General features: G+C 40.1%; 1 protein-coding gene across 3 annotated transcripts in view; it reads left to right on the forward strand.

Annotated features, from left to right (window-relative positions):
• Positions 1-15,261, forward strand: part of rptor (regulatory associated protein of MTOR, complex 1) — a 199,813-nt gene that overhangs the window by 2,905 nt on the left and 181,647 nt on the right. The window lies entirely within an intron of this gene.

Genomic DNA, 15,261 nt, shown 5'->3' on the forward strand with positions numbered 1-15,261 from the left:
CACGGCTACAGAGCACTGCCATTATAATGATGGCAAATGTCACTTAGTTGTACATAACCCTCAGAAACTCTGCACCGATTGTAGAAATTCACCCAGATGAAAATTTAAAACTTCGCTGCTGTTAGGACATGAGTTGAATTACTCCGCAGTGCCCGCTGAGGTGTCAAGCTGCAGGGAAATGAAGGCATCATTAAATGTGGAGCTGCTATTGATTTAAAAGAGGTAATATGGGCTAGCTGAAATGGACATTCCTATCAGGAAGTCATGCTAAATCAACCGTGTTAAATCTTTCATTGCTCAGAGCATTTTCAGGCCCTCCGTCCTCATTTGTAAACTTGGAAGAAGAATGTGTCCTTTCACATGTCTGGGCTACGAGAGCTTTATTTGTGTGTCTTATGCAGAACAGAATTTAGCTTTGAATTTGACTGTAGCCTGGGGATTGGGGAATTCAGAATGCATTTGAATGTTTTTTATTTTTATTTTCTGAAAAACATGATTAAGATATCAATGTCGATTGTACGCAGTATGTGAAAGGTGGTTGAAGCCATTTTGAAGTCATCTTCTGGTTCGTAGATTGGTTGTCCATTTTTGTTTCCTTTTGAGCAAGAAGTGACCGTATGTAGATGAGACAGCAAGTACTAAGTTGCTGGCTCAGCCTAGATACACAGATACCTGCTAATTAGTTTTTAAATCATCAGTTCTAGAAGAACCACTATTTAATCAACTGAAGTGGAACAGCAGATTGCTTGGAAGCTTTGTACCACATGGAATCCCATGTTATTTGTCAGATAATTTCATTAAACATACTCTGGGCACAACGGCACAGTTATGGTTGAGAGGTCAGTGACTCTGGTTAGGTGAGGTGAATCCTAGCAGATGCTCACTGGCGACCTGCTGAAAAAAACTGTTGTAATTGTCTCCATGTAGGTTGTAACAATTTTGTAACAATTTTTATAACTTGATACTGAACCATGTATTTAATGCTGTAAAGTTGTGTTAATATGGGAGTCTAGGCAGATTGGCTCACTTTTGGACCAGGCCTCAAGTGGCCATTAGTAGAATTGCAATTTCTGGCAGTTGGCGTCAGGTCAGTGAAGGTGAAGCATAGCAGGCAGCTATCAACTACACCCGCCTGTGTCGGCACTCGCAGAGCACACTCAGAGCACACTCAAAGCACACGCAAAACTGAAATTCGTGTGTGTCAGAAATCGTAATCTTGTCAGAAGTGACATGAACATGAATGCTAACATTTTAAAAGGCAGCAGAAACAGCAAATCCTCTGCTGTGGACACATTGAGAAAACGTGGTGTTGAATACACCACCATTTCTATTATAATAAAAATAAATAAAAAGGTCCAGCGCAGCGAGACCGGACGGACACCTAACTTTAAGTCCTGCTGCTGATTGCTGCTAGTGTACATTAGCCAGTTTTGTTTAATTCTGTTTATTTTTCTGATCTTAGAGCAGAATCATAAAGGACACAGATGAGGCTGTAGTGCTTCTTAGGTTCATTTTACCAGTGAGTTTTGCATTCGTCAGAATTTTTATCTAGTTGATTGATGATGATGATGGTGATGGAGTTCTGATAATGTGGAGTGCTTTAGTAGAAACCCTTTAATGACATGAAGGTTTAGACCTGCAGCTTCACATACTTTCACCTCTGGTAGTTGAGACCACATGTAGTGCTTTGGCTGATTTAAGGTGACTGACAGTATCGATAGGAGTTTGCTTAGAGAACAAGTTGGTCAGCAAAAAGTTAAGGCTGGCAAAAGAGGCATGCCGTGAGAAGGCTTTTAAAAAAACTCTTTCTGCACTTTGGGGAAGAAAGTTCATGATTTAGTTCAATTTTAATAACATTGTGTTAAATGTCTGGGCATTTTACATCTTAAAATCAAGACCAAAGCGTATTATAGAGAAGAAAAAGGCAAATGACTCTAACAGAGGTCAGTCAGAGGTCTTGTTCTGTGAGACACATTGAGTTGACTCGGTATGGTGACAGGTAACCTGCACTATTACTAGGCTTATTGGTTCAAATTGTGTGTTTAGTCCGCTGTTGGTTCAGTCACAGCTTTTGAGTCATCTGTGTGTTTGCAGTCATCTGCAGCCACTCGGAGCAAAGCAGGATTGTGTGTACAGCTGCTGAACCTACCAAGTAGAATCACGATAACAGCTATCAGATATCCTGTAAGAACGCTTGTACAGTACAGGGCAAAGTCAGGTGACGAGCAGCTGACTTTAACTAATAAAGCGCCATGTCATTTTTGATCAGAAAGCATGTCGTGGTAGTAGTTAGGTTGGTGGAAGGATCACATTTCTTTTATCGAGCTGTCAGACCTGAAGTCGAGCATTTAGTCTGACTGAGCGTTAATGAGCGGGGTTAGGTTTGCAGTGATTTTTTTTTTTTCTTTCTTTTTTTTCAGGGGTTTGATTGACTCCCATCGATAAACTGAAAAACCTAAACTAGTGCTGTCAGCACTTTCATATCTATTTTTGTCCCTCCCCTCCCCCACAGTGAACAGAGAGCATGAAACCTTTATCTTGATGGCACAAAAACCTGAACATCCACCTGTAGAGATAATGGATTGCAGTGCAGGGCGTTATTGATTCTCAGGATGTACACTTTATTTTTAGCCCAATAGTTTCCAAACATCAGCTGACACTGACCATTTTAACAGATGTCACACTTGGTATGACTGTATTAAGAATCAGCATTTTAAACAAAATAGTGCTTCATATTTGCCTTGATTAGCTTTCAAGTGACTGAATAGTTGTTACGCTAGCTTTAGCTTGCAGTGTCTGCACTCATTTATTTTTGAGAACCTTCTAAAGGCTCGAGCCATCTTTGGCTTTGCATGGAGTTTTTGTGTTCTTGGGCTTTTTTTTCTTGTTTCATACTACCAGTCTTCTAAAATCATTAGCAGCTGGCTCCATTTTGGATTCACATACAATTCTCTAATTTATTAAGTTGCACTATTAATCAATTAATTGACTTTTTTTTTTTTATTAGTAAAGACCACAAAATATTCCCAGTACCTCTGGGGTTTTCAAAGTGTGCAGAGCCACAGAAGATGGGATGATTACCATCAGGTGAAAAATATGAAGTGGGGATGATTTAAAAACAGAATGATGATGATGCTGTGCTAACCTTTAACAGGTTCTCCTTGAATTTTCTCAAATTGGGTGGATTACAGAGTACACACTTTTTTTGTTTTTGAAGTGGAGAGCCACTGAGTTTGATTGCAAGCTAAATGACACAATGGCTAAATATTTATTCTGGAACATCTGAATCTTTGATAATATTACTGAGTTAGTCATTTGCTTTGGTAAATTTTGTTGTTGAAAGGCAATTCTTTCACTCCAGGATTTCTTCAAAAACTTCCTTTCCTTAAATTCTCTCTTCCTTAAACACCTCATGTCACGACGCTGCCACCACTACACTGCAGGGATTTGACAGTTTGTGAGCTTTGCCCCGCTGCCTACCGTCCTTCCCAAAGAGACTTCTATTTTCTTTTGCATTTATATTAAAACATGTAATGGCATCAGGGCTTTAAATATTGTTTTGAATGATAGATAAACTGTCTCAAAGCAGCATGAAACTTGAGCTGTCATGCATGCACAGGAACTTTTCGCTTCCTACCTGTCATGCTTCACAATCCCTTGTTGAGCTGCAAGCGGTTTGACGTTAGACTGGTTGATGCAAACTTGTCCTCTTATAGTGTAACAGTTTCTTCGTAAACGCTGACGAAACCCTGCCCCGACTCGATAGCCTGTCTGTCACAGGAATGGCCTCATTGTGCTTGTTTTTAGGACTGGTTCAGGTTGTTGGGCATGAAGGCAGATCAGCATTAATTTTACAGCTAAACAGGATATGTACAGCATCATCAGCGGGTGGGTGAGAAGTTCATATCGACCCCTTTACACATCATTCTGGATACAGTGTTTAACAAACTTATTAGACTGCCTGTCATAAAAACAAGACGACAAATATTTTAGAAATCTGTCAAAAACTTGTGTAGAATCTAAAAAAATATGGAAAATACATTTATACAGCCAATTTCAGCCATCAGACTGCACTTTACAGAAGTCGCATTAGACGCATTAGTAGAAACAACACTTAATTTGATCCTATCTTGCCTGTCAGTTTCTGCATAAAGATGAAAAGGCCAAACCTTCCAGTGTTAAAAATGAAAAATATTGAACTCTATTTTGTAGGGCTGCACAATTAATTGTTAGAAAATCGCGATCTCGATTCATACTTATGTGCGATCTCATTTCCAAATGACAACGATTTAAAAAAAGAAAAAAGAAAAAAAAGAAAACGACGACGATTGTACCGCATTTTGATCCGGGACGTAATCTGCATGAAAACAAGCGCTCACTCTTCCTGCTCAACAAATGACAAGGGCGGAGCCTTATACCACGTGATACAGAAGCTGGCTGCTAAAATTAGCAGGGAAAAAACAACGGAGAGCACGTCAGGGATGACGAGAAAGTGACAGGAGAAAATCCGTCCCGGTCAACCACCCAAACATTAATAACGGGAACCTTATACAGCGCTTCCCTATACACGTCGAACTCCCGCAGGCACAAAGAAATTACGGAGGCTATTACTTATCACCTGACCAAAGATATGGCTCCCATCAACACTGTGCAAAACAAGGGATTTAGGAAAATGATCAACACCCTAGACAAACACTACACAGTGCCGTCCCGCAACTATTTTTCTATTGTTGCACTACCTGCTCTGTACACGCAGCGTCGAGCAACGGTGGAGACGGAATTTCAAGCAGTACAACATTTTGCGGCAACAACAAAACGTGAGACATTTGTTGTTTTTATGTTTATTTATTGTTTTTATCTTCAGTCTCAACTGTTACGAAGTTGATGTGCAGTTAATAAGTGCAATAAATATTTATACTGGAAAAGAAAATCGTGAGAGAATCGTGATCTCAATTCTAAGCCAAAAAAGCGTGATTCTCATTTTATGCAAAATCGTGCAGCCCTACTATTTTGCTCATAATGCAATACACTGTTAACACAGTGTAGGGAGATAGTTTGATTTTGTACTTGTGCATTTTTATTTTCCCTTGTGTTTTTTTTTTTATTACTGCTGATCAAAAGACAAAAGCAAAGCTACACCAGCTGGAAAGAGCTGGTTTCCCTGTCTTTCATGTATTTTTCACATCTTATATCAAACCCAGAATGTGACTCGTCCTTCGACATGTCTGTGGACATCAGATTTTGGAGATACAAGTAAAGTGTGGCTTCATTTTTCACTGATTTTCCTCCATGATGGTGTGACAGCGTTTTAAAATTGTCAGCAATGAGTTTTTTGTTACTTTGTTGTAGTGACAAAAAATTGTTGTTGTAACATTTAGTCAAAGCAGAATATTGAATTGTTGTAGCAACTTTTCAAAAAAAAAAAAAGGCCTGAGGTTTTTTTTCTTTTTCTTTTCCCCGTCTAAGATTTTAATGGACTTATCGGGCAGTTTAGCGACCTTTTTGTTTTGGATTTACACATGGCTCAAGGCAATCTTTTCCTTTTTTCAGGACTCTGATCACCAAATTAAATGTGTTTTCTAGGAATTCATTATTATATGGCAGGGAGTATGGGAGTAATGCTTGGTTTTTATAGCTTTGTGGTTTGTATTGGTTGGTAAATGACCTATAACACACGTTTCTCTGACTATTGATCACACACATACGATTCAATTAAATATGTCTCCTTTCTTTCCCTGCTGGTTTCCAGACATGGTGCGTTTTTCAGCTTAACGATAATGAAATCAATAAGTCATCAATATCCAAGCTCATAACAATAATAATAATAATGTGGAAACAAGACAGGTGGGCTGTGCTGGTTTTACTTCTGCTTCATTAGTTGAATTCAATCAATGCGTGCAGTTCATTAGGGAGCATATAGACTTTTAGCTACCGAGCCATGAAAACAGAATGTATTTGCAAGGTGCTAAAAAGAATTGCACGCTAACGATTTTACGTTGATTAAAACAGCGACTTTGCTTAAATATCTGCAAATTCCATTAAACTGCTAGCTCCAAATTAAATACCAGTTGGTTAACAACGTCCCGACTTGTCAGGAGCAGAATATTAACGCTGTCAGGAAAGAACAGAAGTTTTGTTTTTTTTGATGAGGTTACACTCTTTTTTTGACACTTCCAAGAAATTCAAAAACAGTATTGCATTGATATGAGTGCATCTCCATTCCACCATCTTGTGTTTCCTCTTTATGTTACTGTAATTAGTGCAGAGATAATGGTGATGTTTTCATTTGCCATGAAGACTGATGAACTGTATCAGTCATTCTCTTGTGGTTGAGATGGATGTAGAAGGTTTGGCAAGTAAACAGTGTGATGTGGGATATTGTCTTGGCTTTCTGTCTGGTAGGAAATAGCATCAGCCTTGTTCAATAGAACTAATGTCAAAATACCAAATAAGTTTATTAAACTATGCCAAAATCTTTTTTAGTGCTCTGAGTGCTGAAGTAGAGTAGAAAAGCGCTACATAAGCACCAGATCACTTTTTACACATAAATGCAGCTATCCGGTCTTTAAGTGATGATATGATGAATCCTGCTTCCGGGTCCAAACTACTCTGCGTTTAATAAGGTTGTTGTGATTTTAACTTGTTTCAATGCTTTGTGTCTTGTTCTATTTAATCTCAACTCAGTGATCCCGCAGTGTTCGTTTGACTTTAGGACCTGAAGCGTAGTTTGGGCCCAGACACGGCTAGTGACGTCAGTAGGGATGGGTACCGGTATCCAGTGCCGTTATGGCAAACAGTAGTAACCAGAAAAGCAGCGCACATTTTGGTGCTTTATTTCGGTGCTTTTTTTCCTGAGATGTCGTACACTTTGGATTCTAGCCAATCATTTTACCTTTGCAAGGATAGTAGGCGGGCCCAGGTATGTACGTTCTTTTAGAGCAGAGCTACAGATTAAAAATGCCCAAAGCGAAGCGGTCAAAAGTCTGGCTGTACTTCACAGCAAAAGATGCAAACTCAGCAGCCTGCAACAAGAAGAAGAAAGAAGAAGAAAGTGTACTTTATTGGTCCCCGTGGGGAAAATCCCTCTCTGCATTTAACCCATTCACTCAGTGAAGCAGTGGGCAGCCACTGGGCGCCCGGGGAGCAGTGTGTAGGGACGGTACCTTGCTCAGGGGTACCTCAACACACCACCAACCAAAAATGTTATAAAATGGCAAATTGTGTGAAGTAAATGTTATTGTCAAATGTGGATTGTGAAGGTCAATGCGAAATTTTTTGTGTGACTTTCTTTGTGACTGTTAGGAAAAGAACTCCATAATTTACATTATAACTAGCATCTACACATGTGGTGTTCTTCAAGCTGTGTAAACGGGATGACGGCTCGGTTATCGGGTCTCCAACTGTCTGTGTCCGCAACAGAGTAGAATCGAGGCCTTACTCTTTCTATTTGGTTCTATTCACTCGGTGTGAAACCTAGCCCTGTTTAGATGATCACAAAGCTGATATACTGGCAGGAATGGAAGAAATGTGCACATGAAGCCAACACTGTTGCCTCACAGCGGGAACGTCCTCTTTTTGAATCTATCAATTGGCCGTGTGGAGTTTGCATGTTCTCCCTATGTCTCTGCGAGTTCCCTGCAGGTACTCCGGCTTCTTCTCACAGTCCAGAGACACACAGTTAGTGGGATTAGGTTAATTGGTGATTCTAACTTGGCTGTAGGTGTGAATGGTTGTCTCTCTGTGTTAGCCCTGTGAAAAACTCGCAATCTGTCTAGCGTGTACCCTGCCTCTTGTCCTCTGGCAGCTGGAATAAGCTCCAACCCCCCCGCGACACTGAATTGAATAAGAAAATGGATTGATGGCACATGAAGCTCTTCCTCAATAGCTCTCAGTAGCTCGCTCTCTTTTGAGTTTTTATGGCAGCTATGCTGGTTTCTCCTGGTCCTATACTGTCTTATCCTTTCCATAAACTGCTGCTTTCTCGGCCCCAGTCAAGTCATTCAGTGACAGTGAGGGGAAATAAAACGACAACTTCTAAAGAGTGTTTAGATGCTTTTCTATTATCTCTCACTGTGCAGCATTGTTGAAATTTGCTTGCCATTTTGGAGTGAGTGGGAACATGCCAAAGGATGGCACTTTCTAGATGTTATTGCCAGAGGTGCACCTTTTGAACAAAATCCATTTTGTCTGTGCTTGTGAGTAGGTTTTCATTTTGGCCTTGCATTTATGTGTTCAGTTCATTCATATGCTGAAATATATCTAGCATTTGTGCCGGCCTTTGCACACCACTCATAACTTGAAACAGCTTTGCATCATCGCACCCGTCATCAGTCAAAAACGCTGTTGGTCAAACACAAGTCGGTACTTTGCTGCGCCACAGCCAGTTCTTAAGGAGCAACAAGTGTGCAAATCATCAAACACAGACACTCGCCTCGTGGGGCAAGATCCAGCACTGGATCTCTTTCTCTCTGCTAACGAAGCCTTTGCTATGTCGTCCACGACTGCTCATACAGACGTTCTCCATGCTCAAGACATTCTGATATGAGCTGATATTTTTTTGTTTTTGAGATTTGGCTTCAAATTCGCTACTAAGCAGCTTGCTTTTAGAGCTCTGGGAGACCTTTTCTCATTTAAGTTACCTGTTTCTTAGTGTTTTCTTTGAAGTTGAAGAAAATAGTCCTCGTTTTTGTTTTGAAGTAGCAGATGTTTAGCTTACAGATTGCATTTAAGCTTTTCTCTGCACACTAAGCATAACAGAGTTGGTGCAGCTGGATCTCCAGTGAAAGGAAACCCAGACAAACCACGCTCGCTGGATTGCCTCGAGCTCACAGTTTTTGCTTTGATTGGACCACCACTCATGCCAGACACTTCACCTGTATTATCAATTTGTCCGGCCCCAGTTGGGAGTCTTCATTTTTTCTTTTTCAAATATTTATCCATTGTTGTTATGTCTCATCACTGTCTGTTGTCTTAATTCAACAAATTCATTATTGCGCTACATGCTGCTTCACACGAACATGAAAGAGTATTTTATTATTCTGCCAGTCACTGCATCAAAGACACAGATGCTCAACAATGGCCGATTATTTGCAGTAATTAAATAATCATTTTATAGACTAATTAAGTGACGTGAAATAATTTCCCATGGCACACCTGACGATCTGTCATGGTGCCACAGATAAAAAGCACAGGCTTAGATAACAAAGAATTAACCTTTTTTATAGGTTGTATAAGTTATTGTGCGTTTATAAAATAGGTAACTTTTTCACTAATGACGGTGACGATGATAATAGAGGTGCAGTTTACCACTAGCTTACTATTAGCTTGTAGAGTCAGGCAAGCATCCACTGGTGGTTCACCTGTTCACCTGAGCTCTCCTACATCTGCAAAAAGGCCTTGATGTCTTTAAAGACTGTTGTATAGAGATGAATGTAATGTTGTAGAGATGAAGCCACCCGTGAGTAACTTTAGAATCACGATGGAAATATCGGGCAGCTGAGCGGCGTGATTTCCCACTAGAGTTTCTTTTGTGTTGTGCTTTATTGTCGTCTACAATGAAAATGCAGCTGTGGAAAACTATAAAACTTCACTGAACAACACAGTCTTTGTCCGCCTCTACCAGCCATGTATGGGTCCATTTCCTTTTTGTCTCCTTGCTTCCCGTTTACAGTAATTCATAACATAGTAAACACTCTTTCCTCCATTTTAATGTACCTGCCACATTTGCAACTTTTTGATCTCCAAAACGTAGTCTTTATATTTAAAAAGCAGATCAATGTGTAGTGACGTTTGGCCTTTTTCTGGATTTTAAGATTAAGCGTCCAATATCTGACCTGTTGCTGCTATGGCACACGATCAATGCGCTCCACCATCTTAATAACCTTAATTTATGGCGGGCCTAACAAATGGATTAATCAGGGTCCATTGATCGACATAGCAGGTGGTGCTCGGGGCTGTATGGGAGTCTTAAAGGGCCTGGATAGAAATGGCAGGAAAATCCCCCGGAGTCACGTGTAGTTAATGAGAGCAGGACAGCAACCACTTGTATCTACAGAGCTGAAACAGGAAGACATGAACACACACTGAGCTGCACGTACAGACTTGATCTCCCTCCCACTCCCTCTTCTGTTTCACCCCTTTTTATTTATCCCACTAAAAGAGCAGACTGTACAAAGGAAAGAATTAACTACTTAATTCTTCTCTCACTTCTCCATGATATTATTGGAAATCCACGAGGGCCAGTATGCCTTTATTATCTAATTTTGGTTGAGTTTTTCACTCAGATTAGTGCTAACAAGCAAATTAACAGCCCACTGCCACCTATCTGATGATAAACGAACCACTTGTTCAGGGTCAAAAGGTTATTTTCCTTTTTCACAGTCGGAGAGGCTCTGCCAATCCTTGCTCTCTTTGAACCTTAGTCAGCCTGAACTCTGAAGAATATATATACTCTCTCACATGCCCTGTGCCACATACCCATGTGTGTGTATGCGTATATGTATATACTGAAGCACCTAATAATACCTTAATATTACTTCCAGACAAATAAGACCTTTGAAATATAGTCCAGATCAAAGTGTAACAGACACTCAAGTTTGTGTTTGTACACAGTTTGCATTCAACATAACAGTTTAAAATCAATGATTATTGATGATTCATTCCTTCACAAGTAAACATGTTAGAAGAGCACGGCCTGGTTTAATCACCAACAAGGTTGTTTATTGAAGTTCATTTAAGAACATTATTACTACGTGGAGTGTAAACTCTTTGAAAATACTTGACCTCATTTTTTGATCAATATGAATTTGTGCGATGTTTACTGAATAAAGGTCATTCTTAAATGCAAATCTAGCTCCCAATATATGATCACCTGTCAGTCGATGACTGTTGATAATCCACTGATGGAGCTCAGGAGATGAGCACACATTAAAAACAATAAACAAACAAAATTAATGAATGCCTATTTATATAGTTTGTTGTGTTCTATATCTCTGTGTGTAATGTCTTTGACTGTAAATAAAAGACTATGTAGGGACAAATTACCAGCTAATGCTATGTATGTATATATTTTTGCACAGCAAGCCATATTATTTGTCAGATAACTAAAAATATTTCAGCTGAGTAACCAAACTCCCAACAGCTACATCTTTCACTCAAAGAGGCCATGACCTGCTATAATGGCCTTAATACAACTCGACTTACAACTTGTTTCAAAGGCGTTGATTGGCAGTATTTTTGCTTGTTATATTTTAATTTTTACTTTTTAGGTACCAGTCTGTTAATATATCTGCTGTAAAGTTGGCATTTTTCTGTGAGCTTTGACTTTTTTTTTCCTTTTGAGCCTTTGAAGGAACTGCAAATTCTGCACTTTCATGTTTGTCCCCGTGGTCTCCATTCAGCAAATAACCAACATTAAGGGAATGAGGACACCTCGATATTTCACAGTTTAAAATAAGTTACTTTCACTTTATTTATGCCAGTAGTAATTACACAATTAGGCCTGAAAGCCCCACCACCACCACCCCAAGGCTAGGAACTCATTTACACAAGCCACATGAAGATTGACACCATTATATCTGATGGCCAACCAGAAAAACCAAATTGATGCAGGAGTACTGGTCTTTGTTTTCACTGTGCATTGGATAATAAGTGGAATAAACAAGCAGATAAATCAGTAGAAATAATTTGGCGCACATCTGCGTACTGTCACACTCAAATGCCATGTTGTATCGCAGTGTTGAGCTGGAACAGAAAGAAACGCTGTCCCTCATTCATCTCCATTATTCTCATGCAAATTTGTATTGAATGGATTATAAATTATCTGCGTGGGAAGCTGAATGGAAACAAATAATTTCATCAGGGCTGTTTACACTATGATCTTAATTATATGCATTTTTGCAGTTTTCCTGAACTGACAAGGCTGATGCTTTTCTTTGGCGTTTGTTAGTTGGTGGTGTAAAAAAAAAAAAGAAAAAAAAAATTACCTTAAAGTTTTCTCAGCAGTTTTCTTTGACATTTTACCTGCTATAACAGAAACATCTTTTTACCTCTCTCCGGACTTTGGATTAATGTCTCTAAAGTGTGCTGCCATTTCAGCTGTTGTATTTTAAAAAGGGCAAATCTGATCTGGGTCTTCCCAGTTGAGCTGGCATCTTTGTGGCGTGTTTTATGTCCTTTCCCAGGCCGTTGTTGTAGGTGTTTTGCAGGACTGCCAGAGAATACCTACACTTGCTGCACATTAGCTGATAAATCACCTTGTTTTGGCAGTCGGACTCCAGCCGCTTTTAGTCGTCTATATTTATTCAAATGGCAGATGCACTTGTGTATCACATAAGGAGATCACAGTTTTTTGTTGTGCTAACAGAGTAAAATTACTCCCAGCAGAAGAAATAACTGCATGCTTCTTATCTTTAAGTGATTTAGATGAAAAGATATGAAGGTTTGGACAAGATAATCGGAAACCCGACATAATAAATGTATAACTTTCCAAATGCCCGAGTTTTCATTGACTTTTCTGCAATTTGAGTCCTGAGCTGTGTGTCAGGGGACATTACGCTTGAAGGAAAGCCACCATCCTTCTTTGAAAGATGAAGGACGTAAAAAATCTTTATAGAGTGCATCCCAAGAAACCACACCATGGTCTAGATGTGGTGACAAGGGAGGTAATGGCATACTTTAAGCCCCTTTGATGCGATATCATTGGATTTAAAGATGCATTTATAAATGCACACGAAAGAACTTTTCAGCTTTGGACTCTCCAAGTACTTTAATTTGCCAAGTACTCACTAGCACCACTACAGTACAGTGACGTTGGAGTACCTTTAATCGTGCGTGTAGCTCATTTTTTTTTGGAGAAGCAGCTGAACGATATCAGTGAGTGCCACAGTCGAAACCTGGCCAACAAGCCTGCTGGACGGGAAAGCCAAGTTGGAAATAAATGGTCTGTGAACAAGCTACAAGTGACTGTCAAAATAAGATCAAGGAGATTGTTTGTCTCTAATATCTGGCTCGCCTGCAAAAGTGAAGTCTAAAAGCTGAGCTGCATTCATGTAAAGAGACAAACTTGATTTGTTTTTTGTTTTTGTTGTTAATTTCATTGATTTGACCTCATTAGGTTTAAATCTTATTTTCAGTGTCAGGGAATGTCACGCCACTGTGAGCAATGCAATGTCTGTAATGGAGCTGTCATCTTAGTTTAGTTCTGCACAGCAACTGGATGACTACTCTGTGAATACTGTTGTGTAGCCAAGCAGAAAACTTCTATATCACTTCGCATTTGTGGGACCTAGTGTGGGTTGAGGAGCTCGGGTAGAAATGAATGAAGTGAAGCGAAACTGAGCTCATCTGTGTGTAAGGAGGAGCGCACCTGTTGAGCTTGTCCTGCTGAGTCCCACTATCACAACAGTGTTTTGTTCTGCCAGTGGGAACGCACAGGCCACCTTAATTATTTTCACAACAGCTCTCTTAACCCTGCTCAGTTATGTACAGACAGAGATGGTATCTTATCGCTTGCTGTCAAAGGTGACTTAGAAATATCCCGCTGACCCTACATGGTGTTGTACGTGAGCACGCAGTCATTCAGTGATGCCATTCAGTGCACATAAACAAGTGTCCCACTGCCTAAGCTGTGGAAAATCAACAGGAATGACTTTGACCTCGAACAACAAGCATCCCGTCTGAATGTGGAGACACAGTACGTAAAATGCCACTGCATATCTGTCCAAACCAAGGAAATGATAGGATTTCGATTGCAGGCCATGCTTCATGTGAACGAGTAACAAACGAAAAAATCCCTTTCAGACTCACGCCAAAAAGGGTCGTAAACAAGAGAAAAGGGAAAAAAAAAACGTGCACAAAGCTGGGCGGAGGTTTTAACACTCTTATTGCACCACAAAGACTGTCATGGTTAAAGCAGCACAGTGATGCACATAGCGGCACGTCTTAAACCGTTACTATTGACGGTGATGAGGACTCTGATGGAAATGTGCCGATCGGTGGTTCGATCCCAGGCTGCCTCCTGGCTGCATGCCAAATATCCTTGGGCAAGATACTAACCTCATGTCTGCCTACTGGTGGTGGTCAGAGGGCCCGGTGGTGGCGCCAGTGTCCGGCAGCCTCGCCTCTGTCAGTGCGCCCCAGGGCAGCTGTGGCTACAATGTAGCTGCCATCACCAGTGTGTGAATGTGTGTGTGAATGGGTGAATGACTGAATGTAGTGTAAAGTGCTTTGGGGTCCTTAGGGACTAGTAAAGCGCTATACAAATGCAGGCCATTTACCATTTTACCAATATGCCTGTCTGGCAATTAACAATCGTACCTCTGTAATTGTGTACATAGTTATGCACTACACTAGAATTTTCTAACCCTGTAGAAATTCACAACGCATGAAATACTCACTACAAAAACACTGATGCACATACATGTGCTTTTTGAGCTTCCAATTGGACTTTCCACTGTTTATCTCAATTTCACTCCAACTCAAAGCTGTCAGAAAACTGTAGTTTATGCATCACAAACTGTTATAAATAAAGTGTGAAAAAGATCCAGCAGACCTCTGGGCTATGAGGGGAAAACTCCCACGCTGGGATCCTAGCTGGCCAGTCATCGAGCCCCCCTCAGTAATGCTCGTGAATTTTCTGGATTTAGCCTGCGGCGATAATGCTGTGTGGCTGCAATCCATCAATGGCTCCTTGTAAACCTAGTAGAGTTTTATCACTAGTTTAATCATTTATGAACATGATACAAGTGACTTTTTCACTGCAATAATTCACAGAACAGACAAAAGAACCACAGAAAATATATATTGAGAAATATAATCTGTTGTTTTTCATATTAATAAAGAAGATTTAGGAAACATAAAAAAGCGAAGACATTCGGCTTTAGCTGGGTTATTGGATGCTAAATCACAAATAAGCCTTAATAAATCTGTAGAGAAAGTAGTAGCAGTCAGCTGTCATCAATTGGAAAACAGTGGTAAAACATAAAGAATTAAAGTCTTATGAAAAGAATTGAAGAGTAAATTGGAGACAAACTTTCTGTTTCGCACAACTGATCACATAATTAATAAAAAAAGTGGTTGTGGACATCAAAGCTTTGCAACCACTAAATTTTACTTCACACAGTTTGACCTGATTTCAGGCACAGAGCTGCTGTGAGGGAACCCTGCAGGTAGCTAACCTCCAGGTAATTGGAGCCAAGATGACACACAGGGCCTTATGAAGTTCAAGCGCCGTCTGTTTCAGAGCAAACACCCCCCCCCGGC

This window comes from Copadichromis virginalis, linkage group LG6 (genome assembly GCF_057382275.1).
Source record: "Copadichromis virginalis isolate Kocher_CV1m ecotype Utaka linkage group LG6, C_Virginalis_male_GT1.1, whole genome shotgun sequence".
Lineage (NCBI taxonomy): Eukaryota > Metazoa > Chordata > Actinopteri > Cichliformes > Cichlidae > Copadichromis > Copadichromis virginalis.